Source organism: Carcharhinus amblyrhynchos, chromosome 18 (genome assembly GCF_965287045.1).
Source record: "Carcharhinus amblyrhynchos chromosome 18, sCarAmb.v2.hapA, whole genome shotgun sequence".
Lineage (NCBI taxonomy): Eukaryota > Metazoa > Chordata > Chondrichthyes > Carcharhiniformes > Carcharhinidae > Carcharhinus > Carcharhinus amblyrhynchos.
In genome coordinates this window covers 20,052,794-20,066,839 of record NC_137341.1, presented here as the reverse complement: position 1 = coordinate 20,066,839, position 14,046 = coordinate 20,052,794, and the positions used below count along the sequence as shown (strand labels likewise).

General features: G+C 40.2%; 1 protein-coding gene across 5 annotated transcripts in view; it reads left to right on the top strand.

Annotated features, from left to right (window-relative positions):
* The window catches only part of mad1l1 (mitotic arrest deficient 1 like 1), a 924,959-nt gene that overhangs the window by 64,351 nt on the left and 846,562 nt on the right, over positions 1-14,046 (top strand). The gene's annotated exons all lie outside the window — the stretch shown is intronic.

Genomic DNA, 14,046 nt, shown 5'->3' with positions numbered 1-14,046 from the left:
TAAAGTCTGTGGTTAATTTGTCGATTATTCTTCCTCACATACAGCTGTAATTTAAAAACCAAGAGTCTCGATTGGTTTCCTGTTTTCAGAAGTCATCTCATTTTGAAATTGATCTAACGGGCAAATGTTTTTATGTACATAGGGGAGAAGTAATGAGTTGGATTGTGAGATAAAGATTGCTTGCCAAGCAAGTCAAGGCATGCTTTAATGGCAGGAAATTTGAGACTCGGACAGAGTCCACTGACCAAGCTGTAGTACTGCTGCTACAGTTGCAACCTAAACCGGATTTACCGTAAATTTAAAAATATACCTCTCCTAATTCTTACCGTGTCTTTTTATAAAGTGCATGTAACTTGAATTGTGTCAGGCAATATTAAGCTTTCCTCCAGATCAAACTCTTCATCCTGGCTTTGTCATCATCTGAGACGTCCTCATTGTCATACTACCCTCTACAAAATGCACTCTGTAAACAGAACATCTTGTTTTTTTTTGCAGGATCACAGACCATCCCATGTTCTTTTGAACAGGATTAATTTATAGGGCAGTGAGAATTTATCTGATGTCCCCTTTTCAACACTTTGGGGTCACAACCCCAACTTTGAAAAAACCTGTTATAAAAGACCCGAGCTTTATATTGAAAAATGTGGGATCTTGGTATAGAAAATTTCTAGTCCTTTTCTGCTTGAGTGAGTGGGTGGGCATTCTTTAATTTTTGTTTTTTTTAATTCATTTGTGGGTCGTGGGCGTTGCTGGTTGGCTAGCATTTATTGCCCTTCTCTAGTCGCCCTTGAGAAAGTGGTGTTGAGCTGCTGCCTTGAATCACTGCAGTCCATGTTCTGTGGGTTGACCCGCAATGCCGTTAGGGAGGAATTTCCAGGACTTTCATTCAGCGACTGCAAAGAAACTATGATATATTTCCAAGTCAGGATAGTGAATGGCTTGGAGGGGAACAGACTGTGGTGTTCCCATTTATCTGCTGCACTTGTCCTAGATGGAAGAGGTTGTGAGTTCATTGAACTCTTCAGTACCAACTTCTCAATCACAGTCTTTACAGTGCAAGTCTGCACTTGCTCCCTGAAGGAGCATTCTACCTTATCCCCATAACCTTGCACATTCTTTCTTTCTTTCTTTTTCAAATAGTAATCCAATTTCCTTTTGAATACCCCAGTCAAATTCACCAGTACCCCCTCAGGGAGTTTGTTCCGCACTCCAACCACTCTCTTCCTCACATCACTTTGACTTCTTTTGCCAATTATTTTGAATCTGTGCCCTGGATGCTCTCTTTGAATGGGAGCAGTTTCTCAATATTTACCCTGTGCATAACTCTGAAGTCTTCTCTTGGCTGCCTTTTCTCCAAGGAAATTATTCCAGCTTTTCCAACCTATCTTCCTAGTTTTTAATCCTTGGAATCATTCTTGTGAATCTGCTATGTAACCCCTCCAGTGCCTTCACATCCTACCACAAGTATGACATAGAGAACTGGATGCATTACTCCAGATGAGACCTAACTAGTGTCTTAGTGCCCCCATTAATAAAGCCGAAGACACTGCATGGTCTTTTAACTGCTTCTCAACACTCCCTGCTATCTTCAATAACTTATGTCGATGTACACCTAGGTCCCTCTGTTCCTGCACTTCCTTTGGAGATTCCTCTTTAGTTAGTCTCTTCATATTGTTTCTGCTAGAATGAAACACCTCACACTTCTCTGCATTGAACTTCATCTGCCTCTTGTTGGCTCAAGCCACCAACGTATCTATGTACTTATGAAGTTCAAGACTATTCTCATCACAGTTGATAATAGTTCCAGTCTTTGTATTATCTGCAAATTTTAAAATCATGCCCTGAACACTGAAGTCTAGGGCATTAATATACATCAGGAAAAGCAAGGGTCCTAACACTGACCCTTCCTCCAATTTGAAAAACAACCATTTAACCCTACTGCTACCTGTCACTCAGCCACTTTTTTATTCAAGTGCCTATTTTCCCTTTGAGCTAGAATCTTGCTCACAATTCCGCTAAATGGCACAGTATCAAAATTTTTTTGAATGCCAAATCAGCCCTTCTGTTTCTTTTACCACCCTTTTATTAGTTATTTTATTAGTTAATTCATAGAAGAATTTTGGAATTCCTTTCTCTTTTCATGATCTCTTTGCTTTTTGCATTAGCCTTTTCACTTCCCCTCTGGTCCTTCTATTATCAGCCTGATTCTCTATTGTATTTTCTATCTGAACTCTGTCTTATGCACACATCTTCCTTTCCATCTTTACCTCTATTTCTCTTGTCATTCAGGATGCTTGGATTTATATGTCCTACCTTTCCCCTTCAGAGGAATATACTTCTACGTTGCCTGCACTTTCTTTTCAAGTGGTTCAGCCACTCTTTTTCTGTGATTCAATTCAGATTGAAGTTGGCTTTCACCCAATTAATTATCCCTGCTCTGGATTGTTTCATGTCCTTTTCCATGGCCAATCTGAACTTTGTGATATAATGGTCAGTGTCTGTAAATGCTATTTCTGATAATTAATCCATTTGCCAGTTCATTCCCCAGAATCAGGTCCAAAAATGCCTGTCCTCTACTTAGGCTGGAAACATACTACTGCAGAAAATGAACTTGAACACATTCCTCCCTCTTGTTTCTTTGCACTATCCTCATCCCAGTCCATATTTAGATGATGGAAGCTATTATTCCCCACATTTTCTTCCTTTCCTGTTTCTCCTAAATTGTACCCAGGAGTATTTAGTGTCCAATTCTGCCCTTCTTTGTGCCAGGTCTCTGTTATAGCAACAATACCATAATTCCATTTGTTGACCTGTGTTTGTAGTTCACTAATCTTATTAACAACACTTTGCGTCTTCACACTCATGCGCCTTAATCCTGATTTAGGCTTTTTTATTTTCCCCTCCTTTCTCTGATCCCATCTAATGTCTTACTGTTGCCAGCTCTAATTCTATCAAACTCTCCAAGTATTTCTTGATGCTAGTCTCTGATGTATCCTCCTTATTAATTAATCCTTCTCTATCTCCCACAGCCAGTTTTTCTCTTCACACTCAATTTCCCCTCAGGTTCCCAACTCTTGTTAACCTACTGTAAACGCTCCCCATCAGCACTAACAAACCTCCATGTGAGGGCATTGTCCAAGTCCTTTTGAGATGTAACCTGTTCTTGTACAGGTCCTACCTACCCAGAACTGGTCCCAATGCTGTAGAATTTTAAAGCCCACTCTCCAGCCATGCAAAGCTCTCCTTCCAGCCGTTCATTGAAGAATGTACTGCATCGACAATTTCATCATCTGTCCTGTTCTATCGTGCAATATCTACCTCTGCGTAAGTTTTCGTAGTTGCCTTTGGTGGAATTTCCATGCTGGTCTTCTGCAGGCACATGCAAAGTGCCTTATCATTGGGTTGGTTGTCTTCACCCTGTTCTTTGTTTTCAACATCTTGTGTAGTCGTAATCTGTTTGAGCCCAATCTCCAATCGATAACTCACAGACTCTGCATCCTTTCACAATTATCAAAAGATGGTTTGCCCAGCACGCCATTATTTAGTGCTCTTAAGTAGTTACCTCCATTCTGGTCAGCCCAGTCATATGACCAGTTAGACAAAAACAGCTAATCTCGCACTACCAGTGTGGAATTTCAGTTTATCATGGCATAGTTCTGTGGGATTTGCATTTGGTGTAATGGTTCGCAACTTAGATAATACCTGTATTTTGTGACATTTGAGTTGGACTCGTCAAGTTTCACTATCTGTTTCCTTGTTAAGGCTGATACTTTTCACCTCTATCGTTGCTTGCCTTCACCCTGACTTCAAGTCATCTGCTGTTAAAACCATCATCCATACTTTGGTGAGCTGTAGACCTCTGCCATAGCTCAGTTGGTATCTCTGTCACCTTAGAAGGTTGTGGGTTCAAGTTTCACTCTAGAACTTGAACACAGAAATCAAAGCTGATACTTCAGTGCAGTGCTGAGTAAGTGCTGCATTGTTGGAAATTCCATCTTTTAGAGCAAACCTAAGCCCCATTTGTATGGCCCCAGGTGGACATAAGATATTCCAAGGCACTATTTTGAGAAAGAGCATGGTATCCTGGCTAATATTTATTCCTTGATCAACATTACAACAACAGAGTATTTGATCAATATCATTTGCTGTTTGTGGGACATTCATTATATACTATGTGACTACATTTTAGAAATACTTAAAGCACTTTGGGTCATCCTGAAAACATGAAAGGTGCTATATAAATGCAAGATTTTTTCCACAATTTTAACACACTCCTGATCGACCTCACATCTTCCATCCTCTCTCAACATAAGCTTGTTCAAATTTCTGCTCCGTATCGCTAACTTTATTCATTCCTACAACCCTCAGATATCCATGCTATTCTAGTTCTGGCCTTGTGCATCCCTGATTTTAGTTTGTCTACCACTAGTAGCCATGCCTTCTGCTAACAAGATCCTAAGTTCTGAAATACCTTTCTTGAACTCATCTGCCTCATTATTTGCTTTCTTCTTTTCAGAAGCTTCTCAAAACCTTCCTCTTTGATCGCACTTTTGATCAATTGTCCTTCTGCTGCCTTTTTTTAATTGACAGTACTCTTGTGAATTATGTTAGGGTCACTTTAATACATTAAAAGTGCCGTATGAAGGCAAGCTTTTGTCTCACTTGTCACCAGACTAAGTTTTTGATTCTATCTGCTGTCCATCATAATGACTGCCTACCTCTGCCTCAGTCCAATTGCTGAAATCCTTACCTGTGCCTTTGCCACCTCAGATTCAACTATTCCAGTGCTTTCAGGTCAGCTTCTCATCTTTGTAAATTTCAGCTCTGCTCTTATCCTATCCCAGTGCTGTGTTTTTCCCCCAATCCCATTCCTACTGCTCCCCAATATTGGTCCCCCAATTTAACATGTGTTAAAATTAAGATTGTTGTCCTGTTGTTCAAATCTCCTCTTTAATCCACTTATTTATTTCTCCTGTCTCCATGCTTCCTAAACTCAATGGCCCTTTGATTCTGATCTCGTGCATCATCCCCTCCCCTTTTTGTCTTCAGTGATGGTTGTGCCTTCAGGTGCATGGCTGCTGCACTCTGCAAATCCCCCCCTACACTTTTCTGTCTTCGGTCAGTGTCTTTAGCTCCAAGTGCTTTTTTAAAAGCTTATTTCTTTTGATCGAATATCTGATCATGCCGTCCTAGTATCTTCCTTGTCTTGGAATCTATTTTTGTCTGCAACTTTGCAAATTGTTTGAGTATTTTCTGTATAAACGTAGTAATATTATTGGAAAACAATTTGCTGTTGATCATTTCTGTTCACCTCTTTTACCTCCTTACTTCTGTTTTTAATCTACCTTTTTGGAGTTCTTGTATTTTCCATTTATCTACTTTTCCTTTATCTTTCCACCCTGTAGGCTTTCACTTCATTTTGTATTATTGTGTAAATTTATGTTGGAGCGTGTTTGTTTAGTCCACTTTGAAAGCTTGGCTGATATATTTATCCAGCATTCTCAGTGGTTCAGTTTATTTTCTACCATCCTGCAGTTAAATTATTTAAACTCTTTTTGTATCTCACTGAAGTTGGCACTTCCAAAAATTTGTTCTTGCGCATTGATTTACAGTATTGACTTACCCAAGATCATGACAGATTTAATCTGCAATTGCCATTCTATCCATTCCTTGTTGGTTATTTGGGCCTCTTATCATTACCATACTGAAATGCACGTTTTCTCCTTTGATAATTCAAGAAGCAGAAATGCAGCATATTTAGTACTTGCATATTCTAGACAACTTTTGATTTGGCTAGTTACTGCTCATATTTCACAATTTTCTTATTTCATCTTTATAGAGAAATATATACTTTATATTTCACCAGTAGTCTCAGCAAACTCCAGAGTTAATTTCTGTTACATATTTCCAATCAGATCAGCTTGTTGGGTGCGGAATCCCTTACCAATTGATGTACTTGCTGTACCTCCCATGTATGCCTGATAAAGCTAACACTTTTTCCTTCCTGACTGCTAATGGTAAAATATGGATTCAGAAGGCAGTGTGGTGATATTTGTTTGTAGTTTTCAGTTTTAAAACCAGCTATTTGGGTTTTTGATCATGGACATATTGTTGATAATTAAGTTGTGTCAATAATCCATGCTAAAATGATATAGTAGTTTTAATTTTGGATCAGTGCAAGAATTGAATGAAGTGTTTTAAGCTTTCTGCTATGAAATTTATCCCACTCAAACTGGATTATTGGAACAGACTTTTATGATTCTTATTCATTTGATTCCACATTCTCAGCTAAATCGTGCATTGAATAGCTTGTCAATGAGAGTATCATTTGGATACAAAGGGATTACTTGAGAGATGCAACCTTAACAGTTAAGAGCAAAAAATAGTTATGAATCAGAATAACAGCAAAACAATTGGCAAAATTGCAGCATAAAAATGTAATGCACATAGCTTCAGAAAAACTGCAGGTACATATTGTATCTTTTTCCTCAACACTGAACTTAGGGGAAACTATAATTACTAAGAGCATGAATTGTAAAAACATTTCATTTAACTAAACTGAAAATATCCAGGAGCGTCCAAAATCATAAGAACAGGAGTAGGTCTGTCAGCCCATTGAACCTGTTCTGCAATTTAATAAGATCATGGCTTATCTGTGGTCTAATTCCATTTACCTGTTTTTCACCCATAATCCCTTAATAACTTTGCTTAACAAGAATTTATCTATCTCAAATTTAAAGATACAACAGACCTAGCATCAATTGCCATTTGTGGAAGAGTTCCAAAACTCTGCCACCCATTGTAGTCACCAATAAATCCAATCAGTAATTCTGGAGAAACTTCTTTACCTAAGTTGGGTTATGGAACTCACCATCACATGGAGTGATTGAGGAGAAACTAAAGAAATATTCAAAGAAGAAAGGAATAAAGATATGCTGATAGGATGAGATGAAGAGTGGGAGAAGGCTCACGTGAAGCATAAGCACCATATAACTAGTTGGGTTGGATGGCCTATTTCCATGTGCTATGATTTTGATTTGACTTATGATTGTCAAATGTATTAACTTACAGTGAAAAGCATTGTTTGTTGTGTGCTATATAGACAAAGCATACCATTCATAGAGAAGGAAATGAGAGAGTGCAGAATGTAGTGTTACAGTCATAGTTAGGGTGTAGAGAAAGATCAACTTTATGCAAGGTAAGTCCATTTAAAAGTCTTACGGCAGCGGGGAAGAAGCTGTTCTTGACTTGATTGATACATGACCTCAGACTTTTGCATCTTTTTCCCAACAGAAGAAGTGGAAAGGAGAATGTCCAGGGTGCGTGGGGTCCTTAATTATGCTTAATTATGAAATCTGCTTTGAGCATAAGAATGAATATTCTTTGCAAATAGTAATGTAAATCTTTTATAATTGAAAGAGCAGGAGAAACTTGAATTAATACCATACAAATCCCTTTTTTGTTGCTGCTGGGCTCTTCAATTCGAGCAATTGGTATTAAGTGAAAGAGTGCATGATTCATAGACAAGAAACGCCGCAAATAGAATTATAAAACTAAGATTTAGTGACAGTGCAGGGGAAGAAACAAAATGTAATAACATTGACTGTGAAAATTAATAGTTGCACCATTTCAGTAAAGAGAGTAGAAAGTAATGCTACAGTTAGTGATTGGAAAAATAAAACTCATACAATAAATGGCATGTTGAATTTGCATACATAATTTTTATCAGCTGTGTTAAAGGGCCAAGCATGTTTTAGTATAATAGTAATGAATTTGATTTGCAGGTAATAAGGATGTTGATCCTTAATGTAAGTAAACCTGGAATTTGAATGTTTGGGCAATTTCTTTGATCCTTGCATTATGTTTATTTTTTTCTCATTCAATATTTTGCTTTCTCATTCATGTTTCTTTTCAATTTGTTGTTTTATTCGTGCCCATGATTGTTTTGCTCTTTCTTGCTTTCTCTTGAACATTTTGGCTTTGATTTCTTTCTCACTTATTTTCCAATCTGGGACTATAGCAAACCCAATCATTGATTTTTATACCAAGATTGAGCCACAAATGGGATGCCACATCAAGTAGGTGGCTTTTGAGAAAATCATACGTGCACTGCCATTTACCTTCTATCCATTGAAATTAATGGATGGATCATCATAGGCAACATAATCTTAAATGCTTGAATGGGCTGCCTGCAAGGTAAATCAATGGGATGGTCAGTCAGAAAATTCCATCTAGAAAATAACGGTTTTTAGAAACAAGTCTAGAAGGAAACTAGACTCTAAATGACTAGATTAACAACTTGGAGATCTGTTGAAGACTACAAATGGTGCCAACTGCTATGAAGTTTTTAATCTTCATCACTTTGCAGTATCTAAATGTGCTTCGTATCATCCTAAACTAGATTCATATCTCATACAAAAAAACAATTAAATAGTAGGATCTTTGATTGAAGGGGATTACCCGATTGGCAGGTATTTCATATATTGACTGCTTGCCTTTGAATACTTGAAACTTGGTGAATGTTTTCAGGCTATTTGGCCAGAGGCGATGGCAGACAGTACTGATGTTCTTGTCAGATTTGTGCATGGTATACTATAGAGCAGTCGTTCAATGACCATTTAGATTGGGAATTCTGTTAACATCTGCTGCAATCATCATAACTCAGGAGCACCTCAGCAACTGCCCTGGCCGCAGTCGGTGCAATTAGTGAGCCTTAATCTGTCTAATTTGGATGGCTCAGTAACACATCATATAATGCACCAAGAATTGTTAAGAAAATTGCTTGCATTGTGCACTTGTCCACAAATCTTTCTTTTGACGTGCACTTTAAGTGTGCTTTTCTGCCAACATTATAAATTGCTGATTCAGCATAATCTACCAGCACGACTACGACCACTGTTAAGAAACCAATAAGCAAATCCCACCACCATTTTTTGCCTCTTGCTGTTTCTTAGCTTCACCCAAACTTATTTAACTTCCTGATTTTCTGAGCTAAGATTCTTTTCCCATACTGTATAACGAGGGCATCCCTTTCTATTCAATTTTGCATATTCTAAAATATGTAGAATATTTAGTTCCCAAGCTTCGTGCATTCAGATATGATGTCGTGGCTTTGACTTTATTCTAATTTTCTAGAACATCACAGTGGTTATCTTTACTGTTTCTCTTGACTCACTCTGCTTGTTATTACCCAAAACTCTGTACTATTTGAGAGGCTTGACGTTACCCTTGCTACTTTCAAATTTACCCTGTGAATCTTCCCACTACATTTCCCCCTCCTATTATTAGCCTAGAGCTTTAATTACTTCCTTGGTTTGTTGATTCACCAGCACAATGGTCCCAATCCAGTTTAAATAGAGTCCATTCCAACAAAATAACCCTCTTTACCAGGACTGCTGCTTGTGTCGATTAAATGAAATGACTACTTCCCAGACCACTCCTTTAACCATGCGAGTGCTGATGTAGAAGATCAGTCATGAGTCTACCGAATAACAGCAAGTTCGAAAGGCCCATATACCTACATCTGGTCTTATTTCTTTACCATTTATATAGATGATCTGGAGGAGGGAACCGAGTGTAGGGTGTTGAAATTTGCTGATGGCACCAAGATTGGGGGAACGGCAAATTGTGCGGAGGGTGTGGAGAGTCTGCAGAAGGATCTAGATAGGCTGGGCGAATGGGCCAGGAAATGGCAAATGGAATTTAATGTTGGCAAGTGTGAGGTGGTCCACTTTGGTAGGAAGGGCTATTACTTACGGGGCGAAAAACTGCAGCAGGCGACGGTGCAGAGGGACCTCGGGGTCCTTGTGCATGAGTCGCAAAATCCCAGCTTGCAGGTGGTCAGGAAGGCAAATGGGATGCTGGTCTTCATAGCGAAGGGGATTGAATATAAAAGTAGGGAGGTCTTGCTGCAGCTGTATAGGGCATTGGTGAGGCCGCAGCTGGAGTACTGTGTGCAGATTTGGGTGCCGCACCTGCGCAAAGATATTTTGGCCTTGGAGGGAGTGCAGAGGAGGTTTACTAGGCTGATACTGGAGTTGAGGGGGTTGAGCTATGAGGAGAGGCTGAATAAACTGGGCTTGTACTCGTTAGAGTTTAGAAGAATGAGGGGAGATCTCATTGAGACGTATAAGATGATGAATGGGATGGATAGGATAGAGGTGGAGAGACTCTTCCCGCTCAAAAAAGACAGTAGGACTAGGGGGCACAGCCTCAAGATAAAGGGGGGGCGGTTTAGAACGGAGTTGAGGAGGAACTTCTTCACTTAAAGGGTGGTGAATCTCTGGAATTCTCTGCCCGTTGAAGTGGTGGAGGCTGCCTCGCTAAATATTTTTAAGACACGGGTTGATGGGTTTTTGATAAGAGAGGGGATTAAGGGTTATGGGGAGAGGGCGGGAAAGTGGAACTGAGCAGCGACAGATCAGCCATGATCTTATTGAATGGCGGGGCAGGCTCGAAGGGCTAGATGGCCTACTCCTGCTCCTATTTCTTATGTTCTTATATACAAATATTCCTTCCAACCAGGAAGAGCACAGTATTATTTTCTGTCTTGATATGTTGATTAGATGTCTTGTGTGTTATGCAAGTAAAATGTGGGTAACAAATCAAAAATAAGTTGTGTCCCTTTGAGTTTTAATGAAGCTTTAATTGGTGTAATAGCTTATTCAAAACCCTTCTTTAATCCTCTTTCTGACTGAAAAGCCCTGCCTTAAATTTCAGATGTCTTTATTTTGTTTACATCTGTCAGGAGATTGTGTAATCCATTTTCTTGCGACTGAAATGTTGGTTTGGGGGAACAGACAGAGATTTTCTGCTGACATTGAAGCCAGCTGGTACGACTTACGAGCAGATGGTGGCCAGTTTAATTCAGAGAACTATCTGCTTATAATATACTTTACACCTGTTTCAGTATGTAGATGCAATTTAAGGCTGTTTGAACTACCTGCCAGGAATGCTGTTCTGTGTCCGAACTGTATTTGTTACCAAAACTTAATAGAACCTGAAACCTTGTCCATCAAAATTAATTCTTGTGAATGATTTAAAGGACTATGTTTAAATGAAACATGTTCCAAAATCTATCTATCTTGCGGGGTAGAGAGCAAGTGGTTGGTGAAGATGAGAGAGATTGATGATGATGTCATAGACAAAAAGACAAAGGGAATGTATAGTTGTCAACCTGTACCTCCCGTCTACTCTTCATCACCGCCCCCACTACCACCACAGCATAAATCTCATCCTATTCTGTATTGCCTTCAGCATTTTCTGTTTTTATTGTCACAAGATGGTGCTGTAGCACCTTCTGTTCCTGTTTCCCAGCTATTGAGCCCCAGCTATGCTCAGAATTATACAGCATAAAAGGAGACCATTTGGCTCTTCGTGCTTATGTTAATTCTTTGATAGTGCTGTACAATTAGTCCCACTCCTCCGCTCTTTCCCTACAGTCTGCAAATTTTTCCTTTCATGTATTTATCCAGTTCCCTTTTGGAATTAAAATGATAAAACTAAGCTATGGATCTGCAGCTCAAAGTGTCTCCTGTAGTCTGAGCATATTCACGATGTAGGAATACAAAATAATTTGCACAGTGCTTTTTACATATGACCTCCACAGAGTACTTCACAAGTTAATTTCCTGTTCATTATTATTTTGTAAGCAGTTACAGTCACTAATTTGTGTCCTTTAAAATTCCACAAACTGCAATGAGATTAATGACCAGTGAAGAAATCCTTGATCCTCTTTGGAAAAAGTGCAAGGGTATATTTTCTGAATCGCTGAGCGGGAGCCCCAACCAAGTCTCACTTGAAGAATAACATCGCTGACAATGCAACACTCTATCAGTAATGCATTAAAATGTATGATGATTTGACTGCCGACTGGGGGGAATAATGGGGCCTCAGTAAAAGCCATTAGTTCAGAAGAAGGCGATAATAGTGCGCACTCCTGCCTCACAGGTCCCTGGGTCCAATTCCCTTGGGTGATCTTGTGGAATTTGCACGTTCTCCCCATGTCATAGAATTGTACATTTCCTACAGTGCAGAAGGAGGCCATTCAATCCATTAATCCCGTATCAACTCTCCAAGGAACATTTTATCCATGCTCACTTCCTTGTCCCATCCCTGTAAGCACAGTAAGAAGTCTCCCAACACCAGGTTAAAGTCCAATACATTTATTTGGCAGCATAAGTTTTCGCCGCCCCTTCATCAGGTGAGTGGAAGTTGTGTTCATGAACAGGGCATACATAGACACAAATTCAATCTACAAGATAATAGTTGGAATGTGAGTCTTTACTGGTAATCAAGTCTTAAAGGTACAGACAGTGTGAGTGGAGAGAGGGCCAAGCACAAGTTTAAGAAGTGTGTGTGTTGTCTCCAGCCAGGACAGTTAGTGAGATTTTGCAAGCCCAGGCAAGTGGTGGGGGTTACATACAGTATGACTTGAACCCAAGATCCCGATTGAGGCTGTCCTCGTGTGTGCAGAACTTGGCTATCAGATTCTGCTGAACGATTCTGCTTTGTTGTGTGTCGTGAAGGCTGCCTTGGAGAACGCTTACCTGAAGAGCAGAGGCTGAATGCCTGTGACTGCTGAAGTGTTCTCCGACTGGAAGGGAGCACTCCTACCTGGGAGACCATGCAGATGCTACGACAACGGATGAACAAACACCACTCGACAATCACCAGGCAGGGGTGCTCCCTTCGAGTCGGGAAACACTTCAACAGTCACGGGCATTCAGCCTCTGATCTTCAAGTAAGCGTTCTCCAAGGCAGCTTTCATGACACATGACAATGCAGAATTGCTGAGCAGTAACCGATAGCTGAATTCTGCACACATGAGGAGGGTCTCAACCGGGATCTTGGGTTCATGTCACACTATCACCACCACTTGCCGGGGCTTGCAAAATCTCACTAACTGTCCTGGCAGGAGACAATACACATTTCTAAAGCTTGTGCTTGGCCCTCTCTCCACTCACATTGTCTGTACCTTTAAGACTTGATTATCTATAAAGACTCGTTATCTTGTAAATTGAGTTTGTGTCTACATATTCCCTGTTTGTGAACGCAACTCTTACTCACCTGATGAGGGGACAGTGCTCCAAAAGCTTGTGCTGCCAAATAAGAACATAAGAAATAGGACCAGGAGTCGGCCGTCTAGCCCCTCGAGCCTGCTCCGCCATTCAATAAGATCATGGCTGATCTGATAGTGGTTCAGTTCCACTTACCCGCCTGCTCCCCATAACCCTTAATTCCATTGTTGGTCAAAAATCTATTTTAACGAGGTACCCTCTACTGCTTCAATGGGCAGAGAATTCCAAAGACTCTGTACCCTCTGGGAGAAGAAGTTCCTCCTCAACTCTGTTCTAAATTGACTCCCCCGTATTTTGAGGCTGTGCCCCCAAGTACTTGTTTCCATTCTAAGTGGAAATAACCTCGCTGCTTACACCCTGTCTAGCCACTTCATTTCTTATGTCTCGATAAGATCTCCCCTCAGCCTTCTAAACTCAAATGAGTACAGGCCCAGTCTACTCAATCTCTCCTCGTAAGCTAACTCCCTCATCTCTGGAATCAACCTGGAGAACCTTCTGCACCCCCTCCAAAGCTAATATACCCTTTCTTAAATAAGGGGACTCAAATTGTACACAGTACTCTAGGTGTGGCCTCATCAGTACCTTGTACAATTGCAGCAAGACCTCCCTGCTTTTATACTCCATTCCTCTCGTGATGAAGGCCAACATTCCATTTGCCTTCTTGATCACCTGCAAACTGAGTTTTTGTGATTCATGCACAAGGACCCCCAGGGTCCCTCTGCAGAGTAGCATGTTTACTTTTTATATAGTCCATTTTACTATTATTCCTTCCAAAGTGGATAACCTCACACTGAGCAACATTATACTCGATCTGCCAGATCCTTGCCTGCTCACTTAGCCTATCCAAATCTCTGTGCAGACTTTCTGTGTCCTCCGCGCAATTTGCTTTCCCACTCATCTTTGTGTCATCCACAAACTTTGTTGCCCTACACTCGAACCCTCCTCCAGATCGTCTGTGTACATGGTA